The sequence below is a fragment of the Chiloscyllium plagiosum genome, unplaced genomic scaffold (genome assembly GCF_037043375.1).
Source record: "Chiloscyllium plagiosum isolate Xiang-an unplaced genomic scaffold, Cpla_swu_hap1 HiC_scaffold_14, whole genome shotgun sequence".
NCBI classification, from domain to species: domain Eukaryota; kingdom Metazoa; phylum Chordata; class Chondrichthyes; order Orectolobiformes; family Hemiscylliidae; genus Chiloscyllium; species Chiloscyllium plagiosum.
This window is the reverse complement of record NW_028270152.1, coordinates 114,225,475-114,253,202: the sequence shown is the minus strand read 5'-3', so window position 1 is coordinate 114,253,202 and position 27,728 is coordinate 114,225,475.

The window sequence follows — 27,728 nt, the reverse complement described above, 5'->3', positions numbered from 1 at the left end:
TGGAACTACAAATCTTTACACAAACCTTGAAACCCTGAAACAGTCAGGGCCGCCCCAGCGGGAAAATGAACCCTTGCATCCCACATGACAGCTGAGGATACGAAACGCCATACTCCAGTGGACGTCAGAGCGAACTGCTCTTGCAAGCTACTTGTGCGTGCTCTTGTCAAAATCACTGCTTGGTTATCCTCATCCAATTTTTCATCGTTTGACGTTGTGTGCTTTTTGCATTACAAATTTACATCTGAATATCACTGAATTTTCTGAGAATTTCTGCCGTTCCAACACTTAGAGATAGTGAGTTCCAGATTCCAACCACTCGTTGTCTGATAACGTTTTTTATGTGCAGCTACCCAAACCTTTTTACTCTTATCTTAAATCTATGGCTCCTTGATGATTGATCCCTTCAACAAATGTTTCGTTAAGTGTACATATTCCTTACCGCTCATCAGTTCGTACATCTCAATACTGTCTCATCTCAATTTCCCCTGCTTTCAGAAAAATAACGCCAGTCTGTCCAAACACTTTAATAGTTGAAGTTCTTCAATCCAGATAATATATTGGCAAATCACTCCTGCATCGTTTCCACAGTTGTCATATCACTGCTATAATGTGAATTTCAAAATTATACACAATACTCTAGCGAGAGACAAATAATGACTTGAAATAAATGTGGGGAGAGCAGAGATATTGGTCTTTTCCAATAAAGTCATTCCCTCGATAATGTTCTGTGCCCTTTTCATGAACCCAATGCTCCAATGATCTCTGATATATGCAAATAAAACACTCTACGTGAGGATTCAAAACCCAACCACATTGTCTGATAGCATTGAGTGGCTTAATGGCCCTGATGGTGATATTGGGTCACGTTCACCTAACAAGATTGACAGCTGCAACACAGACTTAATGGTGTCAATTTGAAAGTGAATGTTAATTTTTCCAATGCCCCAGTGACATGGGAGGAGGAATGGAAAGGGGGAATAGTGATTGTTGAAGGGAGAAAAATCTCCGAGATTGGGTGCTGAGAGTGGCAGCTTGAAGCATTAAAATCAACACCTGAGTGAGTATTTTCATCTTAAAATTGATTGTGTCCTTTCTGCGTTTGTTTTGCACAAGTTATGTGGAGTAACATAGAACAAATGCTCATTACAGATACTCGGATTTGAATGGAGGTTGCTTGACCACAACGCAGAGGACGAACCATTATTCGATTACATGAAAAAGCACAATACAAAAAGCCTTTAATGCAATGGCAGAGATAGTCGAGGAACGGCATCACATGCACAACAGGAAAGCCCACTGAGATTGGCTTGAATCGCCACCTTCAATGTCCCCAATGGCTGTGGAGATTCCATAATTGAGAATGTTGAAGACTGAATTCGATAGATTTCAATAAAAGATGAAATGTACAGTCGAGAGTTCACAAATATTGTTGAAATATCGATTTCAATAAACATGAAGTTTCACATCGTAACTTTACCCGTGCTGTGAGACAAGGAAGAAACTATTATTGCACACTCACATCGCACCGGTTCCCAGGCCTGGACTCAGTGAAACTGTGTACGCAGTGGCGAAGATCCGATTGGAAATTGAGAGTGGGATGAACGAGTGGATATCTACTTTGCCTGCCAGTGACAAACTCCATGAGCATGCAGTCCTACTGTGAAGGTAGAGAGGTGCGTGAAACGCCGAGGCTGGGAGCTCCAAACTCGCTCGGTGAAACTTCTGTTGACATGGCGCAGAGGGCATTGGGTCGTGGGAAAAGATCCTGAGCTATTTTAATCTGAATTGAAATGATTTGATTAGATTCCCTGCAGGATGAAAACAGGCCCTTCGGACCAACATGTTCACTCCAACCCTCCGAAGATCAACCCATCCCAACTGTACGTTTACCCCTGCCTAATGCACCTAACATTATGGACAATTTAGCATGGCCAATTCACGTGATGTGCATATCTTTTAGATTGTGAGGAGTACCGGAGTACACGGACGAAACACATACAGACACTGGGAGAACGTGTAATCTCCACACAGACAGTCGCCCGAGGCTGGAATCGGACCTGGGACCCGGGCGCTATGAGGCAGCCGTGTGAACCAAAGAGCTAACGTGCCACACATTTTCTCACTGAATTGGCGCCCGCAGCCCTCTACAGCAACTATCTCCAAAGAATCACCACTCTCTGACGGAAGATATTCCTTCACGTCTCATTTCCAAATTGTTATCGCTTCACTTTGTCTCTGTGCACTCGGGTTCTAGTGTGTCATAGTGGGTGAAACATCTTTGCCACATTGGCTCTGCACAGGCCTCTCAGCACTCTGTAAATTTCAAATAAACTGAGTCATTGACTCAGACATCATTGAAACAGACCGCTGTTCCAATCAGTCCATGCTACCATTTACCGAAACTAATGTAGTACCAACTACGTGTACTGGGCCCACATCTCTCTTAACATGACCTATTCATGCACTTATAAGTGTCTTTTAAATGTTGTAACCTTATCCACATTCCTACTTCCTCTAGAACTTTGCACAGGAAACATACCGTGTAAAGTAAAACAAAGTGAACCTCATGTCTTTTTTTCACTTTTGTCCTCACAACTTAAAAATACGCCCACTAGTCCTGAAATCCCCAAAGAAGGAAAGCACCGTTGCAGTTGAGCTAATCTGTACCCCTCAGGATTTTAAAAACATTTATACGGTAAATGTCAACCTCCTATGCTCCTTTGAAAGAAGTCCCAGCCTATCCAGCCTCCCCTTACAGCTCAATCCCTTCATTCCTAGCAACATACTGGTAAATCTCTTCTTAACTCTGTCCATCTTAATATTCTTCTTTGTCTGACTTGGAAACCAGAACATAGACACAATACTACAGAAGATGCCTCGCCAATATCCTGTACAACCTCAGGATAACGTCCCAACTTCAACACTAAAAACTGAGCAACGCATGAAAGCGTTCTAACAGCATTCTAACGAAGCTGACGAGATGTGACACGACTTCCAAAGTCCATTCCGTGACCTATTCACATGTCTATTGCGCAGGACTATTCAAAGCAGTACTTGTAATTGTACCAGTTATCCCTTTATAACTCAAACTGCAGTACCTTACATTTGTTCAAGATAATTTCTCTTTACCATTCATTTAATCATATACCCGAATGATCAATGTCTCTTTTAATCTTCTATAACCTCAGATGACCTTCTTCTCTGTCGACTGTACCACCATGGAGAGTTGTAGCGTCCCTCAGCACAGAAACAGGTCGTTTGGTGCAAACTGGTACATAATGATCATAATGCCGGTCCACATTAACCACATTTCTCTGCACTTGGACCATATCATTCTAATCCTTTGCTATCCATGTATTTGTCGAAAAGCCTTTTTAAATGTTCTTCATGTACACACAAAGACTTATGCTGTCATCTCATGAAATGCATGTCGCTCATGTTGGTGTCAACCACAAACCCATGATCCCTGCCTTCCATACTGTCATCGAAAACATTTACATCAGTCACAAGCAAAGGAGCCATCACTGATCCCTGTGGAACACTGCTGGTCACAAACCTCCAGTCTGATAAACAACACACCAAAACCTCACCCTTTCTCTTGTTATTAATTGAATTTTGTATCCAATTTGAAAACTCACTGTGAACCACATCTGATCTAAATTTACTCGTTAGTATTCCTTGTTGAATCTCGTTAAACGCTTTTCTAAAGCCTAAGTTAGCAAAGATATTTGTTCTTGCCTCATCAATCCTCTTGCCTACTTGATCAAAACCTCACAATTTTGTGAGACGCAGTTTCCACCTCACTAAACCATGCCAACGATCCCCTATATTTCCTGCACTCTGAAAATGCTATCTTCCAAAACCACCTCAAAAAACTTGCGAACCACCAATTTCAAACTCACAAGCCTGGAGATTCCAATCTTTTACCTGTATACATTCTTCAACAAGGTTCGTCAATGTCCAGTCATTTTAAATCACACCCATATTTAGAGATGACGCAATTATTTCAGCAAGGAGTCTTGAAATTTCCGCGCTTACCTCCCATAATGCTTTTGAAATCAGTACAAACACAGATTATACCTCGATACTAATTGAACCCAGCAGCACTGTGCTGTAATCTGTGAAAATTCGATAGTCAAATCGTTTCGCAAAGGTCACGATTTAAATGGAAAATATCAACTTTTTTCTTTATGTCTAACAGAGTATGAAAACTAACAATTATTTACAACTAGTTTCTCTGAAACCCATCTTTTACCTTCCACTCCGCAATTATATTCCGATTCTAAAAGATTCCCAATAATGATTTAAAAAGTAATCATGGTTCGAAACCACTCAACTTTTTCAAGTCTCATTTTGTGGATTTTTCTAGGAAGATTCTCTCCAGGTTTTCCTTGATGTTCTGCCATGCAAACACATTTCCAGGAAGGTACATTTCTAGGATCTCTTGAGCTGGACGTCTCTGACGCAGTGCTAGCTGTTGAAAATGTCCGGATTTATACCCCAAAACATCGGATTATTTCATTGGCTTTAGTATTATCAATATGTGAAGTTCACACCTGATTTTGATTTCGGATCTTGATCCATAATTTAGGCTGATGGCAATTCAACTCTGCTAGCTGTTTCGAACAAATGTCATATTGTTCCCTTGGTCAGAACAGGTTGTTCTGTGTCCTTGCAAGCTTTTCAACTCTATTTTTCACAACACGTTCATAACAATATACTCGTCCAGGGTCTGGTGTTTTTTTACGCCTTTTACATTTTCTGAGATGTCCAGCAATTATTTTCCTGTAATATGAAATGTTTATCAGTATGCATTTCCATGATTTCTGTCGCCTCCTTAAGTCTAACATATCCTTTGCGAACCGACTTTCCAAACTGAGCTGTTTCACCTTGCTTGAATCCCTCTAAACACTTTCTATTCGTCTAAACGTCCAAATGTCTTATAAAATAATGTAACAGTACCTCTACGTACCAGTTGCTCTAGCAGTTGATTCCATGTGCAAGCCATCCTCTGTGTGAAAAGGATGTCTTGTCATTTGGTGTAAATCTTACGAAGTCTGGACTCCCGGATCCAAGGGAAAATGAACTTTGCTGTTCGCCTTATCGAGAGCACTCTTGATTTTATGAATCTCTATAAAGTCATCTTCGTCCTCGGATGCTGCAGTACGACAAGGCAAAGCCTACACAGTCTCTGCTCGTTATATTAAAAATCCAGTCCTGAGAACATGTAGACTCTTTGTTGCATGAGGCCAGACAGAGTCGAATGTAATCCAACAGCTAGAAACATCACCGAATCTCAAATTCTTGATGCTTGGTCAAATAGTTTCGGAAAAGGTATCGTCCTCGTCACATATGGAGAGTGAACATTTGGTCTCACTGTCTCCATAATAAAAAATGACGTGAAAAAATCGTTTAATGCCTCTTCCACCTGCTAAGCTCAAAAGCAATGACAACCTCCTTGATCGTTCAGGTAATATTTCTCGCGTCGTTCACTTGCCAGATATGTACGTATAGACCGTCTTTGGATTATCTGCAGCCCTGCCAGATTAAATTATTTCATATTCCCTCTTTCCTTCCTGGTCTGCACTTTATTGAAGTCCCTACAAGAAATTCACTTGAACCCTGTTGTCTGTCTGATATAGGATACTCTTTCGTTTTGATTTGTTCCTCAACACCTTTTTTTCAACAATGGTCACGTCTTTTGAGTGCCCAGCCTGACAAATTCAGCTCAGGTAGACAGCATATCTGCCACTGGGAAAATGTTCGTCTGTTATTAAAGTTGGAATAACAGAGCATTAGAAATGCATTACAGAATAAAATGGATTCCGCATGGCTTTGTGCAGACGAAATCAGACCTAACACGTTTACAAGTATTTTCAGATCGTAACAAGCACACTACATAAAGGGGAATGCAGTAAATGGAATATATCTGAATTTCGAAAATTATTCAGGACGGTGTTTTATACGGTTTTATATGCACTTCACAAGCAGAGAAGCATGAACCAACACAGTTGGGGGTATGTATAAGTTGAGGATTGAGGAATGAATGGAGAGGCGAGGTAATGAGGGCATTTTCATGATAGTAAATTGTAAGTTGCAGATTCCCGGAGCCAACAATATTGGTGCCACAGCTGTTGACAACATGTACTAATCACCTGTACAACATAAGTCAATGTACTGTTGCTCAGTTTGGAGATGACACAAAATAGATATGGATGCAAGTAATGAGGGCGGCACAGCAACATTGTGGACGGACAGAATCAGGATAAACAAGTGGACAAAAACGTAGCAGCATATAACATGCAAAAAATAGATTTATGCGTTTTGGCAGATATAAATATTAAGTGGGGAAATACCCAGCACAAAGCATCAGCATACAGAGTACTTCACTTCCTTGTACATGAAATATAAAAAGTTAGCATCCAGTTTCAGCAGGTAATCGGGAAGTCAAATAATTTTGTTTCACTTTATTTAAATGGAATGGGGACATATGTTTTTTTACAAAATACACATGGCATTAGTCAGATCAGAGCTGGATTAATGTGAACAAATTTAGTCCCCCTATTTTAGGAATAGGAGTTCAGGGAAATTTAACACAAATCACCCTGGATATGGTAGGATATTCTCGGGAGATGAAACTGAGAATATTGCCCCTGTACTCATTGGAGTGTAGAATAATGCAACAAGACATTACTGAGATACATTTGATTATGAGGGACATGATAGGATAATTTAGGAGAGAATGATACGCATTGTCTGAGAATCGAAGAGCAGAGAACATAATCTCAGAGTAAGTAGTAACCTATTTAAGAAAGATGTGGAGGAATTTCTTTCTCTTCGAGCCAACTGAATATGTGAAACTATTTACTGCAGGCCGCTGTAGAAATTGGCAGCTCAGTGCATCCAAGATTACACTGAGATTAGGGAGGGTGGTAAAAAAGGAGGGGGTGTGGCGTTGCTAATTAGAAATGGTATAATGGCTGCAGAAAGGCAGTTCGAGGGGGATCTGCCTTTGGAGGTCGTATGGGCTGAAGTCAGAAATAGGAAAGGAACAGACACCTTGTTGGGTGTTTACTATAGGCCCACCAATAGCAGCAGAGATGTGGAGAAACAGATTGGGAAACAGATTTTGGAAAAGTACAGAAGCCACAGGCTATTAGTCATGGGCGATTTCAACTTCCCAAATATTGATTGGAATCTCTTTAGATCAAATAGATTGGACGGGTGGGTGTTTTGGCAGTGCGTCCAGGAATCTTTTCTAACTCAGTATGTACATTGTCCGAGCAGAGGGGAGGCCATGTTGGATTTGGTATTCGGTAACGAACCGGGACAAGTGATGGTCTTGTTAGTGGGTGAGCATTTTGGTGATGGTGACCACAATTCTGTGACTTTCACATTGGTTATGGAGAGAGATAGGTACATGCAACAGAGTAGGTTTTTCATTTGGCGGAAGGGTAAATACGATTATGCAAGACAGGATCTGAGGAGCATAAGTTGGGAGCATAGGATGTCAGGGAAGGATGTCATTCAAATGTGGAACTTTTCAAGGAACAGATACGACGTGTCCTTGATATGTATGTACCTGTCAGGCAGGAAAGAGATGGTGGTGTGAGGGAACCTTGGAGACGAGGGAGGTTGAATATCTAGTAAAGAGGAAGAAGGAGGCTGACATAAGGCTGAGGAAACAACGTTCAGACAGAGCGTTGGAGGGATACAGGATAGCCATAAGGGAGCTGAAGAAAGGGATTAGGAGAGCTAAGAGAGGTCATGAAGAATCTTTGGTTGGTAGGATCAAGGATAACCCCAAGGCCTTTCATGTGTATGTGAGAAACATGAGAATGACGAGAACGAGGGTAGGTCCGATCAAGAACAGTAGTGGGAGACTGTGTATTGAGTCGGAAGAGACATGAGAGGTTTTGAATGAATATTTTACTTCAGTATTTACAAATGAGAGGGACCGTATTGTTGAAGAGGAGAGAATGAAACGGACTGGTAAGCTAGAGGAGATACTTGTTAGGAAGGAAGATGTGTTGGGCATTTGGAAAAACATGAGGACAGACAAGTCCCCCGGGCCTGACGGGATATATCCTAGGATTATGTGGAAAGCAAGACAGGAAATTGCAGAGCCGTTGGCAATTATCTTTTCGTCTTCACGGTCAATGGGGGTGGTACCAGGGGAGTGGAGAGTGGCGAATATTGTGGCCCTGTTCAAAAAAGGGAATAGGGATAACCCCGGGAATTACAGGCTAGTTAGTCTTACTTTGGTGGTAGACAAAGTAATGGAAAGGATACTGAGGGATAGGATTTATGAGTATCTGGAAAGACACTGCTCGATGAGGGACAGCCAGCACGTATTTGTGAGGGATAGGTCTTGCCTTACTAGTCTTATTGAATTCTTTGAGGAGGTGACCAAGAATGTGGATGAGTGTTAAGCAGTGGATTTAGTGTACATGGCTTTTAGTAAGGCATTTGATAAGGTTCCCCATTGTAGGCTTATGCGGAATTACAGGAGGCATGGGATAGTGGGAAATCTCGCGAGTTGGATAGAGAACTGGCTAACCGGTCAAAGTCAGAGAGTGGTGGTAGATGGTAAATATTCCGCCTGGAGCCCAGTTACAAGTGGAGTTCCGCAGGGATCAGTTCTGGGTCCTCTGTTGTTTGTAATTTTTATTAATGACTTGGAAGAGGGAGTCGAAGTGTGGGTCATTAAATTTGCAGACAATACGAAGATTGGTGGAGTTGTGGATAGTGAGGAGGGCTGTTGTCGGCTGCAAAGGGACTTAGATATGATGCAGAGCTGGTCTGAGGAGTGGCAGATGGAGTTCAACCCTGTCAAGTGTGAGGTTGTCCATTTTGGAAAGACAAATACGAATGGGGAATTTAGGGTTAACGGTAGGGCTCTTAGTAAGGTGGAGGAGCAGAGGGATCTTGGGGTCTATGTTCATAGATCTTTGAAAGTTGCCACTCAGTGGATAGAGCTTGTAAGAAGGCCTATGGTGTATTAGGGTTCATTAGCAGAGGGATTGACTTCAAGAGTCATGAGGTGATGTTGCAGCTGTACAGGAACGTGGTAAGGCCACATTTGGAGTACTGTGTGCAGTTCTGGTCGCCTCACTTTAGGAAAGATGTGGAAGCTTGGAGAGGGTGCAGAAAAGATTTACCAGGATGTTGCCTGGAATGGAGAATAGGTCGTACGAGGATAGGTTGAGAGTACCGGACCTTTTCTCATTGGAAAGGCGAAGGATGAGGGGTGACTTGATAGAGGTTTATATGATGATCAGGGGAATAGGTAGAGTAGACAGTCAGAGACTTTTCCCCCGGGTACAACAGAGTGTTACAAGGGGACATAAATTTAAGGTGAAGGGTGCAATGCCTAGAGGGGATGTCAGGGGTAGGTTGTTTACCCAGAGAGTGGTGGGGGCATAGAATACGCGCCTGTGGGAGTGGCAGAGTCAGAATCATTGGTGACCTTTTAGCGGCAATTGGATAGATACATGGATATGTGCTTTAGCTAGGACAAATATTCGGCACAATTTTGTCGGCCGAAGGGCCTGTTCTGTGCTGTATTGTTCTATGTATTATGTTCTAAGACTGTGAGAAACAGATTTTAGTCAGCAAGATATTCAAAGGTTAGGTGCTATTGCAGGAACGTGAATCTGAGGATTATCAGATCAGCTGGAATCTCACTGAATGGTGAGAGCAGACTGCACAGGTTGAATTGACGACTTCTGCTCTTGCATCTTATTATCTTTCCTTTCTGGACTTTCAATTGCTTCTGTTTTTCCTTTATCGAAAGATTTACCGGGCATTAGAAGAAGAAGATTTACAGTGCGAAGGCTTTAAACCAAATATCACTTCAGCATCTGATGAGGCTAATACACGGAAGAACAAATGTATACACACAAATACACAGACACACAAACACATGAACAAACACACACGCACCCATGCAGATACACAGAAATGCAGGCACTTGTGTCTATAAACCAGAGATAGGCAGGTTTTTGATGAATAAGGGTACCAAGGATTACCGAGAGAAGTCAATAGAATGATGTTGAGAAACTTCTAAGCCAATATTAAATGACATTCAGACTCGATGGGCCGGATTGCCTAATTCTGCTCCTTTTTTTTAATGCTCGTGTGGTGTTATGCTATCTGGTATTCTCTTCCTGGGACAGGAGCAGAGAATGAGTTTAATACATATTTGATTGGAAAGAGGAAGTGGTAATATTGGACAGGTTTAGGGGGCTGTATAAGTCTATTCCTAATTATTCTGTCCTTATGTTTCAAAAAAGGTGACAATTTGTTGTTAGTTTAACACAGTTTTAAAACAATGGGTCCTGCAATGAAATAAGGATGTCCCTTTCCCTTTCGTGTTGTGCTATCTGTGGTGCCCTTTTCCTCAGGGAGCAGTAAAGACGCAGTTTTTTAAGATATTCAAGGCTGACCTCGAGTGATCTTTCCTGGACAGGAGAGTCAATGTTTATTGGGAACAGACCGGAGACAGATGGTCAGAACATTCGGATCAGCCATGAGCATTCTGAATGGTGCAGCCGAATGGCCAACTTCTGCTCCGATCCATTCAGTTAGTCTGCAGATGTAGCAAGTGGTATGAAATGATGTTGTTTCTGGGAAAGGGTAGCGGGTTTAATCGTAGCAATGTTTTACTGCATCTGGACAGCGAGACTGCAGATACAGGAGGTCAGAGTCGAAAAGTGTTGCCCTGGAAAACCACAGCATGTCAGGCAGCATCCGAGGAGCAGGGAAGTCAATGTTTCGGGCTTACATCATCAGGCATATGCCCGAAACATGCCTCTCCTTCTCCCTGTACACACGTTCCTGGGAGGCCTTTTGATACGAAGCATTACTAGTTTATGTATTGGATGCCAAATCTTTTTGAACCATACACGATTTTGTGAAAAAGTCGTTGGATACAGATTTTATCTTGTTAGGGTGTTTGAAACTACAGAATAAATGCTAAGAATAAAATGTGTTGATTGATAAAAATGCATAGGTGTGTACTGCACCTTTTAAAGAGAGTAAAAGTTGGCAAGGACTTAACAAACACAGAGCGTGCTGAATTTTGTTTTAAAAAGTAACATTTGACTGAAAGAAACAGTTGAGCTGAGTGCTATGGTATACAACAAATTCGATTTAGGCCAATCAGTTTAACTTACGCCCAAGAAACCAAAATCCAAACGAATTTGAATTTTAATGCTATAAAACCAATGAGACAATCTGGTGTTTTGTGGTATAAAATCGGGCATTTTGAACAGTTAGCCAGGGCAGCAAAAAGCACTAATAGATGCAGACTGCCTGTAGAATCGCTCTTTGAAAGGTATCTGTTTCTATGAAATTTGTGCAGTAGAAGACCGAAGAAAAGACCCGGGAAAACCTACAGATGAAGACTCACAGGAAAATCGACATAACTCGCTGGGTTTTTTTGAAAACATTTTCTTTGAAAACATTTTTTTTGTAAATGTTAATCGGGTGGTTTTATTGGATCAGAGCGGGAAGTAGATAAACTGATCAGACCAGGATGAGTACAGTGTAGAAAGTTGTTGTTTAATGTTCTCTTTGTTTTCTTGGAGTTAAAGAATAAACTATTATTGCTTTCTACAGTTAGTGGGATTTGGTCGTTCTTTGTCACTCACACTTTTACAGACTATGAGGTGAGGTGAATGTTTTCTGTGTGTCTGGTTTAAATTAGCAGAAGGGCTTCTCACTCTGTCGTAACATTGATTTTAACGCAGATGTAATGAAGACATCAACCGATTTCTTAAGATTATGCAGACACATGTAAACATGCCATGAAATTAAGCAGCTGGGATTTTGTTTTTTTTTGCTCAGAAAAGGCACTGTGTATAACAGCAGTAATGATGCATTTGTATATAAGATCTTATCATCCATTGCAGAGAATTTTCAAGGAAATCACACGTGGTCCTTTTTGGTGTTCAGTTGGCATTATTGCATATTTTAACACGGGGAGGGATTAAAATGTTACCTGCCACAGAAGCAGCAGCCTAGTGCCCCCCTCTCTCATTTTCTTCCACCTGACAAGAGAAAAAAATCCTGCGTCATCTTTACCAATCGTGTAGGTTTCCTGATGAAAGATTCTTTGGCATCTTTCCACTCTCTGACGTAAAGTGAATTGAAACAAATCCAACTATTCCGGAGAGATAGCCCATTACCAGCCGCTTGTGTGAGCGGAAGAACTTCAGAGGACCAAATAACATTTGGGACATTCTGTCATCTTTCCATTTGTTAAGAGTTTAGCTATTAAAGAACTCTGGAAAGCTTTCATTTTTTTTTTGTTTTGTCTTAAAATGTGTGTGTTCATGTGTGCATGCAGCTGCACGTTTGTGTGTTTGTCACATTTTTCTAGAAGATGAGCCAGGCTGACACTTATATCAATGGCCTTATCACTAAACTTTGAAATTTCTTGTAAACAGTGGAGGAGTGTGACTGCAAAATGAATCAGTGACCCTGTAACATTGGTTGGAACACGTATGAGAAATTCTGAAAGAGCTGTAAAAGTGGGAATTCCCTTTCCCAAAAGTATGTGATGTCTAGGTGTTTGTATTGAACAGAGAAATGAATGAATGGAAATGGTGCATACAGAAAAGTGCTGCTAAGACCACAACCAGATCAGCTACGAACTTACTACCTGGTACAGCAGTGGCAAAGTGGTTAATGACCCACTCGTGCTCCTCACTCAAATGTTCCAATGTTCTATTCAGCCCCGCACAGGAGCAGATGGAGGCCACTTGCGCCAAATACCTGGTTCCAATAGGATATCATTCAGTTCCTCCAGACTGACACACACAGTATGATGTGGGTTGGAAAATATTATTGGGAAATCCAAGCTGGGTTCGAAAGACGCCTCTGGTCTCTTTACAGAGTGTTTCCGCTCTGCAACCAGTGGTTCATTTGTTGGTCATGTAGTGGACCCAGATTCACTGTGAATACAGCCCAAAGACATCACTTAGAGATGATCCACAAAATAATTTGCACTCTCTGACTGCAACATTCAACAAAATTACAACCATTAACTTTCCAGATACAGGACATGAGAACATAAAGAACAGGATGAGTTAATTCGGCCAGTCAATCCTGCTGTGCCATTGTATACCATGATGGCTGATCCACTGTTGGTAACAATTCCATTCAATTCCCAATTCTCACACCTTTCAACTCAATGATAGTGGGCAAAAACAATCTACCTCCAGTGTAACTACTTTCAGTGATCTAGATCCCCGAACTCTCTCATCCAGATAGTTGCTGACATTCATTACCCTCTGTGAGAAGAAAACACTCCCCACACAGACGCAATGACCGATTGATGAGTTCAAAAGAGGTGAACACAGGAGCCTAGCTAAGAGTGGCAGACCCTAATATCAAGGCCGGAGTTGACTCAGGATGGTATCAAGGAACGCTGACTAAATTAAATTTAGTGGGCATCAACCACAATATCTCTTCTGGTTGGGGTCATCCATAGCACAACGGAAGATATGTTTGGTTTTTGGACATCAATCCTTTCAGTCCCAGTACATCACTTCCGGAGATCTTCAGGGAGCTTCCTTAGCACAAACAGTTCCAGCTGCTGCATCCATCCTTTCCTCCACCATAAGATCAGAAGTTGTGATGGTCACTGAAGATCAGGCAATATTCAGAACATTTTGTACACTGTCAGCTCCTGAACCATTCTGTGTCCATATGCAGCAAGACCCGGAAAACATTCAGGCTTGTGCTGTTAAAGTGTCGGTAACATTAATGATAAAGCACGGCCAGACAATGCACATTTCCACAGTTAAAAGAGGAGCTCATTCAGCATCTCAAGGTGGTTGCACCCGGATATGAGGAAGTAATTCAGGCCGTCGAAAGGAATGAACAAGAAGAGGGACAAACCATTCAACCCTCCTGCCTGTTCCACAGGAAAAGAAGCAGTCTCGTCAGTGCATCTAACTGCTAAACAGGAACGTGAAACGTCCAATCAGACCCTTGAACGTGTTTCTTGCGACCAGGACGAGAACATTCATTCCCTCAAGGGCTTTTGCAGAAACAGGAGGACGTCATTGATGCTCCAACGTGACAAACCAAAGGAGCAGAGACTGCACTCAGAGACGGCTCCATGATGTTCCTCGTAGCCCCATTGCATGTGGAACGTGTGCCATTTTGACATAGTTTCCTGGCAGTGAGGAGAGAAACCAAATATTTTGTGCGAAGTCTCAAGGAGGAATCTTCCCCCTCCGAGAAGACAGACCCATGTTCTCCATCGAGGACAGAAGCTGTTGGGAATAGTTAACTGTTTTAGAGTGAAGGTATTGTGGATGCTGTCGGGATTGTGGATGACATGAAGTTCTGTGCAGAATCACACACACCGAATGCACTGTATTAATGTGGGGAGTCTGTATGCAAAGCCTGAACCTGTCTCTGTCAATCGACATGGAGAGTGGGGCTGAAGTAGGAGAAACGTTCTCAGAGGCAGTTAAACTACCGAGATTTATAACCCGCGTAAAAAAAGAAACAATGGAATTTACCCCGTTCTTAGTATCTGTTTAGAACATAATGAGTGATTGTCCATTCCCCTCAAGTTTCAATGCAATCACCTCTTATTCTCTCACAGCGCTACAGATTAAGCTTTACTCACTCCTCATGGTACCATGATCCCAGTGATTAGTTTGTTGACACTCTTTCACATTCTCTCTGTATCGAGGAGATCATTCCTTATAAAGGAGAGAAAATCTGCACATAATACCCGAAATAATGCCTCAACAACACTCTCAGAGATTATCACAATAATTCAATTCCCTCACTTTACCGTCTCTGTTTCTTTCCTGTGGTGTAAAAAAGCCATTCCTTCTCCATGCCCTGAGACTGACGTGAAATTTACAAATTCCTTGCGTCTGTACACCAACATCAATAAAGCCAACACCAAAGATGGAGATGAACATCACTCTTGTGAAGAATTTCAAAGATATAGAATACACCTAAAACAAGGAATGGTCACCTACCTGAATGGAAATGAGCTGTCGGAATATGGTAAACAGGCAGAGGAAGGAGCTATCTTTCCATTGTTCTTCCCTCACGGGATGTGTGCAGCCCTGGTCAGGCCGGCATGTTATACCGATCTAAAACTGGGTGGCTGGTTCAGCTGTTCCACAGGACAGTAAAGAGTAAACTACATTGCTGTGGGATTGCAGTCACACGGGGACCTGACCAGGCAAGGATGACCCATTGTCTTCTCAAAAAGACATGAGGCAAGCGGTAGGGCTTTTTCTCACAAATGATAATGGTTTCATTTCAATTATATCAATTTATTTCATGTGATATCAATGGATTATTATTGATGGCAGTAGGTTAAGAGTCAATGACTTGAGCACTATACTGTCTTACATCTGACAGGTTCTGTGCAGAGAACAAGTTAAACATCTCAAATGCAATTACTTTGTAACAGACACGTGGTTTGAAGAGACTTGAAGAAACAGCCGTATCGGATTTAACAAAAACACAAACGATGGTTCACTGAAGAATTGCACTGAGGCTGAGGAGATGACTGCGATACCATAATGGTGGTATTCGACAGGATTGGTGGGTAGGGTGGATATGGAAATGTAAATTTGTGCAGGACAGAAAGGATTATGGAGTCCAGTTCCTTTTCGCATATTAGTGAGTAATTTGTAAATAGTAATTTGCTTTATATATTTTATAAGGAAAGGAATTTTTGATTGGAACTGAAGACATTGATTTCCATTTCCTAATATTTACATATCATGAGCAGAAATTCAGTTCAACTCAGTTTAACAGTCAAAGAGAATGACTTACTAGGAACACCAACTATAGCGAGGTTGGGATAGCAACCACCATGAATAATCCAAAGGATTTCCTGGATCAGCCATGCTAATGATATCCAAGGCTGAGAAAGAAAGTCAAGACCCAAGGATAAACTCCTGTTCATTGTTGGAACATTCAAGTCTAATGTTCACAGATTCTGATCCATTGTTGGAATATTCGAGTGTAATGTTCTCAGATTCCAATCTCTCCTCCCTTCCCTTTGGAGCTGCTGATCCCTGTTTGTGCTGTCGGCGATACTCCCTCTCACACGATGGGATAATACATTGACAGAGCCCATTTATCGTTTAACGATGGAAACTCTCCACTGGGATAATTAGAATCCACAGAGATTGACAATAATAACAGTCGATGAACAAATAGCTCCAGTTAATCCCTTTCAATTCAATATTAATTTTATTAAAATTCAAAATAACGTTTAAAATTTACACATTCCGCATGGGATACGTTGGAGTGACTGAGGGAAGGGATGCTGGAGATGCCAGATTGTTTGTGTGTAATCATTCAATCTGCCTTGGATATGAGAGTAATGACAGAGAATTGTTGGAACATAAACCAGTTTCTCCATTTATAAATGGAAACTTATAGCCTGAAATTATTGATCAGTGATTATATTGAAGAATGAACTTTTATAGTCCAAAATCCGATGGGAAAATGTGCTTAAGAAAACATGGATTATAACAGGCAAACTGCATGGATATGTTAACAGAGAATTGTACGTGACAAATACAATTCAGATTTGAGGATCAGAAGGGGCAAGTGATGGTCATGCTGTTGATGTTATTGATGCCAATGAACTCTGATGAAGTATCATTTATTGGACTTCAATAACTGTGTGATTATGACATTGGGGAGGAGACAGAAATCAAAGAGAATTGGAGGAAATTGGAGGAAATTGCTGCGACTGGAGGGAGAGATAATGATATTGCCAGTCATCAGTATTGGAACGTGCCTCTTTATAAATCATTAGGTCAGAATCATGATGCATTTCTGGTGAGGGATGAGGACAGCCAACATTAACCATAAGACCAGAAGACATAGGAGCAGAAATGTGGCCTTTCTGCCCATTGAGTCTGCTCCACCATTTGATCATATCTGTTAAGCTTCTCAACATCACTCTCCCGCTTTCTCCCCATAACTCTTGGTCTCCTTGACAATCAATAACCTATCGAGCTCAGTCTTAAATGTACATAATGACCTGATCTCTACAGCTTCTGTGGCCGTGAATTCCATAGATACCCGACTCTCTGGCTGAAGAAGTTTCTCCTTATCTCTGTTCTAAAAGGTCTTCCCTTTATGCTGGGATCTCGAGTCCTAGTCTCTTCTTTCAATAGAAACATCTTTCCAACATGCTCTTTGTCCACGTCATTCAATATTTGGTAAGTTTCCATTAGATGCCCCAGATAATTCTAAACTCCATCAGATACTGACCCAGAGTCCTCAAATATTCCACATATATTCAGCTTTTCATTCCAAAACCATGCATATGAATCTTCTCTGAACATCCTCCAGTGTCAGTGCATCCTTCCTGAGATACAGGGCCCAAAACTGCACACAATGCTCCAAATGTAGTCTGACCAGAGCCTCATACAGCCTCAGAAGTATGTGCCTGTTTTTATATTCAAACCCTTTTGAAATGAATGGTATCATTGTGTTTGCTTTCCTTACTACTGACAACCTGCAAGTCTACCTTGAGAGACTCCTGGACTAGAACTCTCAAGTCTCTTTGCACTTCAGACTTCTGATTTTTCTCTTAATATTGAAAATAGTCCATGCCTCTTGTCTTTCTGGCAAAGAGCACGACCACACACTTTTGCACACAGTACTCTATCGACCAGCTCTTTACCCAATCTCCCAAACTGCCCACATCCTTCTGAAGGCGAAGGTGAGGACTGCAAATGCAAGAGATCACAGCCCAAACGTGTGGTGCTAGAAAAGCACAGCCGGTCAGGCAACATCCGAGGAGCAGGAGGTGCGACATTTCAGGCATAAGCCCTTCGTCAGGATTGAGGAGGGTGGGCGGAAGGGGTCTGAAAGATAAATAGGAGAGGGTGAGGCTGGGGGGATGGTAGCGTGGAAGGCGATAGTTCGACGAAGGTGGGTTGTTATCGTGAAGGTCAGGGAAGATGGACAGATTGACAGTTCAAAGGGACAGTGCGAAGTTGGAGTGTTTGATGTGAAATAAGGTGGGGAGGTTAAGATGAGGAAAGTGGTGAAATTGACATTGATACCGTGTCGTTGCACGGTCCCAAGGTGGAAGATGAGATGTTGTTCCTCCAGGTGTTGGGTGACTTGGGTTTGGCAGTGGAGCAGCCCCAGGACTGGTATGTCTTTGGCGGATTGGGAGGGAGAGTTGAAGTTTTCGGCCATAGGGTGGTAGGGTCATTTTGTGTGTGTGTGTGTGTGTGTGTGTGTGTGTGCGTGCGTGTGTGTTTGTGTGTGTGTGTGTGTGTGTGTGCGCGCGCTTGTGTGTGTGTGTGTGTGTGTGTGTGTCCAGTGATGCTCCCTGAAACGTTCCAAAAGTTGACATCCTGTCTTCTCAATGTACAGGAGACAGGGAACAATGGACAAAGTACAATGTCCACGGGGTGTGGAAGGATCCTTTGGGGCCTTTGACGGAGGTGAGGGGGAAGGTGTAGGCGCGCGTTTTACACAACTTGGGATGGCAAGGGAAGGTGCTGGGAGTGGATGCTGGCTTGGTTTGTGTTTGGGGCGTGGACCTAATGAGGGAGTTGTGGAGGGAATGGTCTCCGCAGAATGCTGATAGGGGTGGGGAGGGAAATATATTTCTGGTGATAGGGTCTGACTGGAGGTGGCAGAAATAGTGGAGGATGATGATTCTATCTGGATGTTGGTGGGGTGGAAGTTAAGGACCATGGCGGTGTATCCTAGTTGTGGTAGGAAGGGTGGAGTTCAAGTACAGAGGTTTGGGAAGCTGAGGAGAATCGGTGGAGCAACTTTCTGCAAGCTCACCACCTCTTCAATGCTATCTGACCCTCTTCATATCTTTGTACTGTCTGAACATCAGGCTGTCAGTGGGACGTTGGCTCAGTGGTTAGTACAGTGCCAGGGACACAGGTTCGATTCCCACTTCGGGTCAATGCTAGTTTGGAGTTTGTGTATTCTCCCCATATCTGCATGGGTTCCCTGCGGGTGTTCTCGTTTCCTCCTGCAGTCCAAACATGCGCAGATTAGGTGAAATGGGTATGCTAAATTCCCCATACATAACGTTATTAGTCATCAGAGAATGGGTCTGCTTGGGTTACTGTTTGGAGGGTTGGTGTGGACTTATTTTGCCAAAAGGCCTGTTTCCACACTCTAGTGATTCTAATAATAAAAATTAGCCAAAGTGCCCTCAGTTCCTCCATCTAGATCATTAACTGTATAATGTGAAGTTTGGTGCTCCCAACATTGAGCCTTGTGGAACAATGCTTGTCACTGACTTCCATCGTGAGATAGGACATTTTACCCTTACTGTCTGCTAGCTTCAATCAATGCTCGCACGTTGCCTCTGACACCATGGGTCCCCTCTCTCAATAACCTCCAGTGTAGCAATTTGTCAAAGGACGTCTTGAGGTACAGTTAGATAATATCTATTGGTTCTCCTAATCTGCTCATTACTTCCTCAAAACATTCTAGTGATTTGTCAGGCATGACCGCCCCTTGATGAAACCATAATAACTCTTCCCTATTTTACAATCTACATCCAAGTATTCAGAAATCACATCCTTCATGATGGATTTCAGGATCTTACCCACAACTGAGGTTTGGTTAATCAGTCTGTAATTTTCCGTCTTCTGCTTTAATCCCTTGTTCAACGGGGTGTCACGTTAGCGATTTTCCAGTCCACTTTGCCCTTTCCTGATTCTCGTCATTCCTGAAAGATCACAACTAACGCTTGCACTACACCTTCAGCTATCTCCCTTACAAGGCTTGAGTGTAGTCCCTCCGGACCAGATGATTTATCTGCATTCTGGCCATTCAGGTTTCTAACCCGTTCTCTTTGGTGATGACCACCATGCTCCGTTCTTCCCCTCACTCTGTTGAATGTTTGGGGAGTTAATCGTGTCTACCACTGTGAAGACTGACGCAAAGTTCCTCAGCCGTTCCTTTGTTCCCCACCACTACCTCTCTGGCATCATTTCCATTATCTACGTTTGCCTCTATTTTGCACTTTATATATCTAAGTGGCGAGTTTACCCCCTTATTTAATTTTCTCCCTCCTTATACATTTTTGTTGCCCTCTTTTGGTCTTTGTAAGCTTCCCAATACTTTGTTTTCACACTTTCCTTTACCACATTATATACTTCTCCTTTTTGCTTTGTTGCTATCCCTGACTTCCCTTGTCAGCCATGGTTGCCTCATCCTCCCTGTACCATGCCTCTTTCTCCTTGCAATGAATCTCTGTTGTGTCTCCTAAGTTACTCTTAGAGCCTCCTGCCATTGCTGTTCTACTGTCTTTTCTGCTAGGCTACTGTCCCCGTCAATTCTACCCAGCTTCTCCCTTATGCCTCTGCAGTTGCCTTTATTCAGCTGAAGTACTGTTGCCTCTGATTCTATCTTCTGCCTCTCAAATTGGAGAATAAACTCAACCATGTTATGATCGCTGCTTCCGATGGCTTCCTTCAATTTCAGATCCCTTATCTAGTTTGCCTCTTTGCACAACACTAAAACCAGTATTGCCTGTTTCCTCGTGGACTGCACTACAAGTTACTCAAAACAAAATCTTGTAGACATTCCATGAATTTCTTTTCTTACAATCCACTACCAATCTGATTTTCCCAGTCCCCCTGCATATTGACATCGCCCCTGATCACTGTAACCTTGCCTTTCCTACACATCTTTTCTACCTCCTGATGTATCTGATGGCCCAGCTCCTCACTACTGTTTGGAGGCCTGTATAAGAATCCAAATGTTGCTTTAACATTGTGTTTCCTCAATTTTACCCATGCAGATACCACACCATCTGACCCTATGTTATTTCTCGCTATTGATTTAATTTCATTTCTTACTGATAAGGCAACCCCACCTCGTCAGCCCACCTGCGTATTTTTTGGATAGGGTGCATATCCTTGAATATTTAGCTCCCAATCCTGATCCCCTTGCAGTCTTGTCTCCGTGATGGCCATCACGCCATACCTGCCAATTGTGAACTGGGTCAAGAATTCATTTACCCTCTTCCTCATACTGCATGCATTCAGATATAACACTGTCAGTCCTGTATTAACCATCCCTCCTCTCATTGTCATTCGTTTTCCAGTGTGGTTGAAGTTTGTTTGTTAATCATTTCTAGATACTCTATCCTATTTATGTCTGTGATGGAGATTTGAATAATCTATCCTGAATTCTGCACTTTTACCTCCTCTTTCAGGATTCTAATTACCCCTATAACTGATTCTCCTTCCTCCACCACCACCAACACTCCTATTCCATTTACATCCCACTCTACCGGCCTAGTTATACATTTCATTCGGACTCTGGTCCCAGCATGGATCCGATAAAGGCTGTCCCATCAGAACTAGTCCTTCCTTCCCCAGAAACGAAATGTGTTTATTCAATACAAAATACAGCGACAAAATGATTTTCTCGACAAACCAAAATATGAAATGTCCAAAAAGATAAGATTGTTTAAAATACACTCATGATATCGAGCTATATGAAGTGAAATCTGGATTACTAAACCATGGAAATAGTGTGCAAACTTTTTCAGTCATTACTTGACCCACAGCTGAGATGCTGATTTCCCCTCTGACAGTGATTCCCGTCACTGAGATTCTCTGGCCCAGTCTCTCGCACAGTGTCTCAGGGGATTATCAGTTCCTGCTATTATTGGCACAGTGTATTTAAATTAATCCACCTTCTCTCTGCAATCGGTCAATTAGTCTATTGTATTCTGTTTAGCTGTCAGCCACTCAACTCTGTGATATTATAGGAAATAAATGATTTAGGATCACAACCAGTATCAGCATGGTGCTCGCAGGGTGTGGCTCCCAGACAAAGAGCTTGCGGTTCAGGGGAATGTTTAAATAAATCTTCCATCTTCTGTCTATTTCTCGTCATGCTGTCTCCTGATCTACCTAATTACGTCCCCGATTCACACCTCTTCATTTCTCACTCACTCTGTCACTCAGTTTTCTCTCCTCTCTGTTTATCTCCCTTTGCATTCTTTCTTTCTGTTTCATTCTCTCTCTCTTTCTCTGTCTATCTCCAATAACTCTCTCTGCTTTCAGATAATGTAGTTGGAGAGCTCGTGGGTGTACGAAGGACTGAATGGCTTCCGTCTGCGTTCTATTAATTCTGAGATTCTCTGACCCACAATAAAAACGTTAGGTGCCTGTAGAGACAAGCTGGTTCAGTGAAGGAGACAGGGCACAATCATCCATTATCTCTTGCTGTTCTCTGGTATACAGCGACTTCGAAATATTTGTTCAATTAAAATAGATTGAAATTAGAACAGTCGAGAGGACGTTCGCTGGATGATATTACAATCAGGATTTAATAAACAGTAGCCACACACAAATTGTGGATTTGCCTGATAGCTATTACTCCCAATTGATACTCCCTAGCTCCTGCCTGATACTGACGTAACTTGACTTACTCCAATTCCATACCTTATCGAATGGTCCTGACTTATCCATGTTCTTAGCAATCTTAAAACGGAAGGAGTTTCCAAAATGATTCCACAATGCTGTCCCCCTGAAATGTCAGTCAACTCTCCAGGCTCATTAGCCAATACGAGGTCCACTATGGCCCTTCCTGTGGTGGACTATCCACATACCGATTCAAGTAACCCGCTTGGATGCACCAAACAAATTGTGCCCCGTCTAAGCCACTTGCTGTAAGGGAGTCCCAGTCAATATTGGGGATGTTGAAGTCACTCACTATGACAACTCTGTTTTTATTGCACCTTTCTATAACTGGCCCACACATTTGCTCTCCAAGTCTCGGTGGCTGTTGAACGGACTATAGTATAATCCGAACACAGTCTTTGCATCAATGAGCACTCCAGTACGACCTCTCTGAGTGCAAATGCAACATTATCCCTGATTAGTAATACAGCTCCTCCACCTCTTTTACCTTCCTTTCTATCTCATCTAACACAACAATACCCTGAAACGTTGAACGTCCAGTCCTGTCCCCCTCCAAACTAAGTGCCTGTAATGGCGGCAACATTTTTGGTCCCATGTATTGAATCAGGCCGTAAGCACATCTGCCTTACCCATAATAATCATTGCGATGACATAAACACACTTCAGCCCAATGCCATCAGATCCTGAGTCGATATGATATACACAAGAAGGACGGGATGGACCTTAATTGGCAGCAATCTCCGATATGTGGATCATTGGGATTTGCAGGTCTGTAAGATGTTCGTAAGAAGGAAGGGATGGACCTGAACTTGCAGCAATATCCTTGCAGGCACGTTTTCTGTTGTCACTCAGGAGAGTTGAAACTAGTGTGGCCGTTGGGGGGGTGGGGGGCACAGTGAGAACCAGAGCAGTAGGTCCACAAGTTAACGACTGAGGCGGGGTTGGCGACTAATCCCAGTACACCTAAGACCAACAGCAAACAGACAGAGGTTACTGAACACAATGGGCCTGACAGTCTGAAATGCGCTGATTATAATGTCAGGAGTATGACAGGCAAAATGGATGAACTTGGAGCTTGGGTGAGTATATATAACTGCTATGTTAATATTATAGAGATTTGTTTGAGAGAGGAGCTCGGGAATCCCAATGATACACATATCGGAAGTGCTGCCTCCTCTGCCAGTTCTTTGCCCATGTATTTAAGTCTACTGCCATCCTATTCCTAACCTCATTGGCACATGGAATAGTCTTGTCACACCAAAACTTAAATGTTATTTCAGCACAACTCCAGCAAGACTTTTTCTTTAAAATGGACAGACTTGACAATAAATACTTAAGTTTGAGTGTATTAACTGGGAAAGAGGAGTCCTCTGAATCAGTCCAGTGATGACAGGATCTGATATCTATCGCCTCTACCAAACCCGTTTGACAACGAACTCTATTTTTCCAGAGCGGCGAGGAGAGAAGGAGGAGTGAAGCGAGGGCTGCCGGGAAGGTTAGGGCTTAATTTATATCTTTGCAGTGGCTATACCGAGATACTACACGTATATCTCCCTTAAGCCCCTCCACTAACCGGAAGAAAAAATATCTTGTAAGGTAAGGCTTTTATTTCTTATCCATCTTTTTCATTTATTTAAGTGCTTTGTTTGGGTTTAATTAGTTCATATAAAGAATCCAAATGAAACAGGTAGGAGGCTGGAAGAGCACAGCTAGCCAGGCTACCTCAACAGGTGGAGAATTCAATGATTAGCATGGACCAATTATTCACGATTGTGCCAGTACTCGAAGGATAGTCGCCTGCCTGTTTACCCCAATGCGTATGCAAACAGAATCGGGTTTTAAAGCCCGAAGTGAAGAAAGAAGAGGCAAACAGTTCAATTCCTCATTTTCTGAATGTTGGCCTCTCCTCAGGCCTTTGTCATTCTCACAAGATGTGTCTGTATATTTCCCTCTTTGGATGAAAATGCGGTTCAGTTCTCCAGCAGCTCAAGATCAAATTTAATGGTATCTGACTTCAGTCTCATTCGCTTCTTCATTTGAGATTAAACCTTTGCAGGGAACGTGTCTTTGAGACGAACACTTCAGAAGTCAGGCTGCGGGCTACTGGAAGCTGGAAATGAGAATGGATGGATGTTTGATGGACTGGCATTGACATAATGCATTATTCTGTGCTGTAAAAGCTCGGTGTCACGAATAGCATTTTGGAAGAAACGTCTCATCGCTGGAAAAAAAACTATGCTGTTAAGAGAAGATGCAATTGCACCTGCCGTCCTAAATGTCAGCTAGTGGTTACAATTCAGCACTATCACCGCTGTGGTTTGGTTTCATTTCCTGGTCAGGGAATCAGGATCATTGTTCCTGATAAGGACAAGAACAAAAGCAGAGCATCTTTGGCAGGAAACGCATTTTACACGCGTCCGCATGTGTCTTGAAATATTGCTGCAGGGCCGCAAGGTGGCTCACTGGTTAGCACTGCTGCCTCATAGAGCCTGAGACATGGCATGAATACGACTGGGTCGACTGTCAGTAAGGTCCCTTATTCAGGAACAAATGAAGAGTAATAGGGTAAGGAATTGTTCTGTGAGGGTTAATCCCTGGAGGATCGGTGTGAATTTGTTGCATCAAATGGCCAGAATCTTAACTGTCCGCATTCTATGATACCTTACTGTGTTGTTTTAGCACATGTTCAGAGAGGGGAGAAAAGTGAAGAAAAACAGTCATTTGCCAGTCAGTGGTTGATCCATTGTGTGACAACCAACCGATTCACCTGTGACTGAACTAGCTCCCATCTTCCCTATACTGGTAATGACAATATACACCATTCGAGCGGGTTTTCATGTGTTGCATTGGAACAGCATTCTTTCTCAAGATGGACTTCCCTGGGATATAAGAGAGATGATAAAAGACATGGATGCGGGTGACTGGAATCAAAAGACGTCATGAAGAATGGACAGCGTCTACTGGGAAACAAAAAAGAATGGAAAGGAAGCCAACGAAGTACTGGGGCATAAAGCCATTAGAAAAGACAAGGCGGGGTTTCATGGGATGGTGGAACAGATGAATAGATCATGTGGCGTGAAACCAGGTAAAACTGAGTTGCGTCCATATGGAAGTTTCCCTGATGATGTGAATTTGCTGAGAGTAAACAGGAGGGGTAATCCTTCATTCAGATGGATCTATAACTAGACTTTCGAACTTCAAAACCCGCGGTGAAGGATTAGGAAAAGTTTGGAGCACTTTTTTTTCATTCTGCAGTAACTGAAAGCGAAAATGATTATTTTTCAGGAAAAATGTGTCAGAAGCTGATTCTAAAGTATTTGTCAAAATGCGTGCAGAAACATAATGAGTGAATTTCACCAAGACAGGGAGTCTAGTCGGCCGGGTCGGGTAAGTGTTAGGTGCACAATTTCTAATTGGTTAACGTTAATTGGAAATATACCACATATCACCTTCAACTGAGTACGACTAAGTGTACAAAGTGCTGGTTATGAAGAAAGATGTAGCAGCTTGTTCTACGTGAACTTCCATAAATTGTAAAAGAACTGAAATGTTTCTGTTAGCTCAGCATTAAAGGGAAGTCGGTAAGCTCAGTCCGCTGCATAATTGGTTTATGATATAAAGTGATGCCAACAGTGTGGGATTAATTATCGCAATGTCTCAGCTTACCATCAGAATCCCGATCTACCCACTCACCTAATCCTTTATACGATGGCGACAATCGAAGCGAAATTATACTATCGTGAGTGGGAACTGACCTGTCGATGGAATGCACCATTTTTTTCATCTATTGCCTTAGACATTTGGCTGCAATCACAGAAAAGGGAGTGAGACCATTTGCTGCTCACCCATCTCCCCCGAAAATATCCAGTGACAAGACTCGAAAAATGTTACTAATTGAATCCTATAATCTTTAAAGCAGTACTTCAAATATCTTTTTCATTTCGGTTCCAGTTTTGCCGACAATATTGTCCAATGAGATAAATCTAATAATTTTTGGATTGTTTTAATGGCCTGTGCGAGGTTGCAACAAAATCAGTAACATGAAACGAACTAAACATCATTTCCAGAAGCACTGATGATGTCGCCTAGCCAGGGGACGAAGCGTTTGCGACAAAAACTTCCAGCTCAGCGAACAGAACCACAACAACGAGCACCCGAGCTACAAATCTTCGCACAAACTTTGAACCTTTCCAGAATTTAACATAGCACAGGATCAGCGATATGAGAAACGTCAAATTCTTCAAACGTCACCTCTGTATCTCTATTGCGAGATGGATATTCACTCAGGGAGTATTTCTGCTGGTTGTAAGTTACTGAGGTATTTCCCAATGACAGAACACTCCACAAAATCATTTTTTAAATAAATGCCATTTCAATCAACTTTCTTTTGCAACTTTTAAATATATATGCGCACACGCATACATGCAAGTGCACACACATTTTTATATACATGTATATATGTTACAGATATATATATAGTGTGTGTGTGAGTATATGTATGTGAACAATATTAGGAATGGATGGCCGGACATTTGAAATTTCTTTCTGTAGAATGTGAGAGGTCAGGGTCTTCAATAATGTCCCAGATATCCACATCTACGGGAAGTGCACCCAACTCCATCTCCTCGGCAACTGCGTTCGGGAACTGAAGCTTGATGTCAGATCATTTGGCGTCTGAGTGGAATTGAGCGAAGTTATAGGGAGGCAGTAACACTTCGGGTACAAGAAAGAGAGAGATGGGATACAGTCGGGAGCTGAAACGCTCACAGGCAGACAGTGCAGGCATCTGCTATGGCCGTGCCCCTCAGTAACATGAAAACCTTATTTCTTATTTTTGGGCAGGATGACTTACGAGGGGAAAGCCATTGGGTATAGGTCTTTGGTACAGAGAATGCCCATTTTTCTCAGAAGAGTGGGGGAGAGAGGAGGAGAGCATTTGTTATTGGGGACTCCATATCGATGGGAACAGATTGAGATTCTGTGGATATAGGGCAGACTCATGATTGGTGTGTTGTCTCCCAGCGACCAGGGTTTGTGATGTCTTGCATCGTGTTTTCAGGATCCTTAAGGGAGAGGGTGGGCAACCCCAAGTCATTGTCCACATATGCACCAACAACATCGGTAATAAAATTGATATGGATGTATGGCAGAATTTCAGGGATCGAGAGTGACATCTTAAACCGAGAACAAACAGAGGTGTTCTCTCTGATTTGTTGCCCATTCTACGCCGTAGTGAGGTGAAGTGTAGGGAGAGAGCATTTGAAAATGTTGTTGCAAGGATGG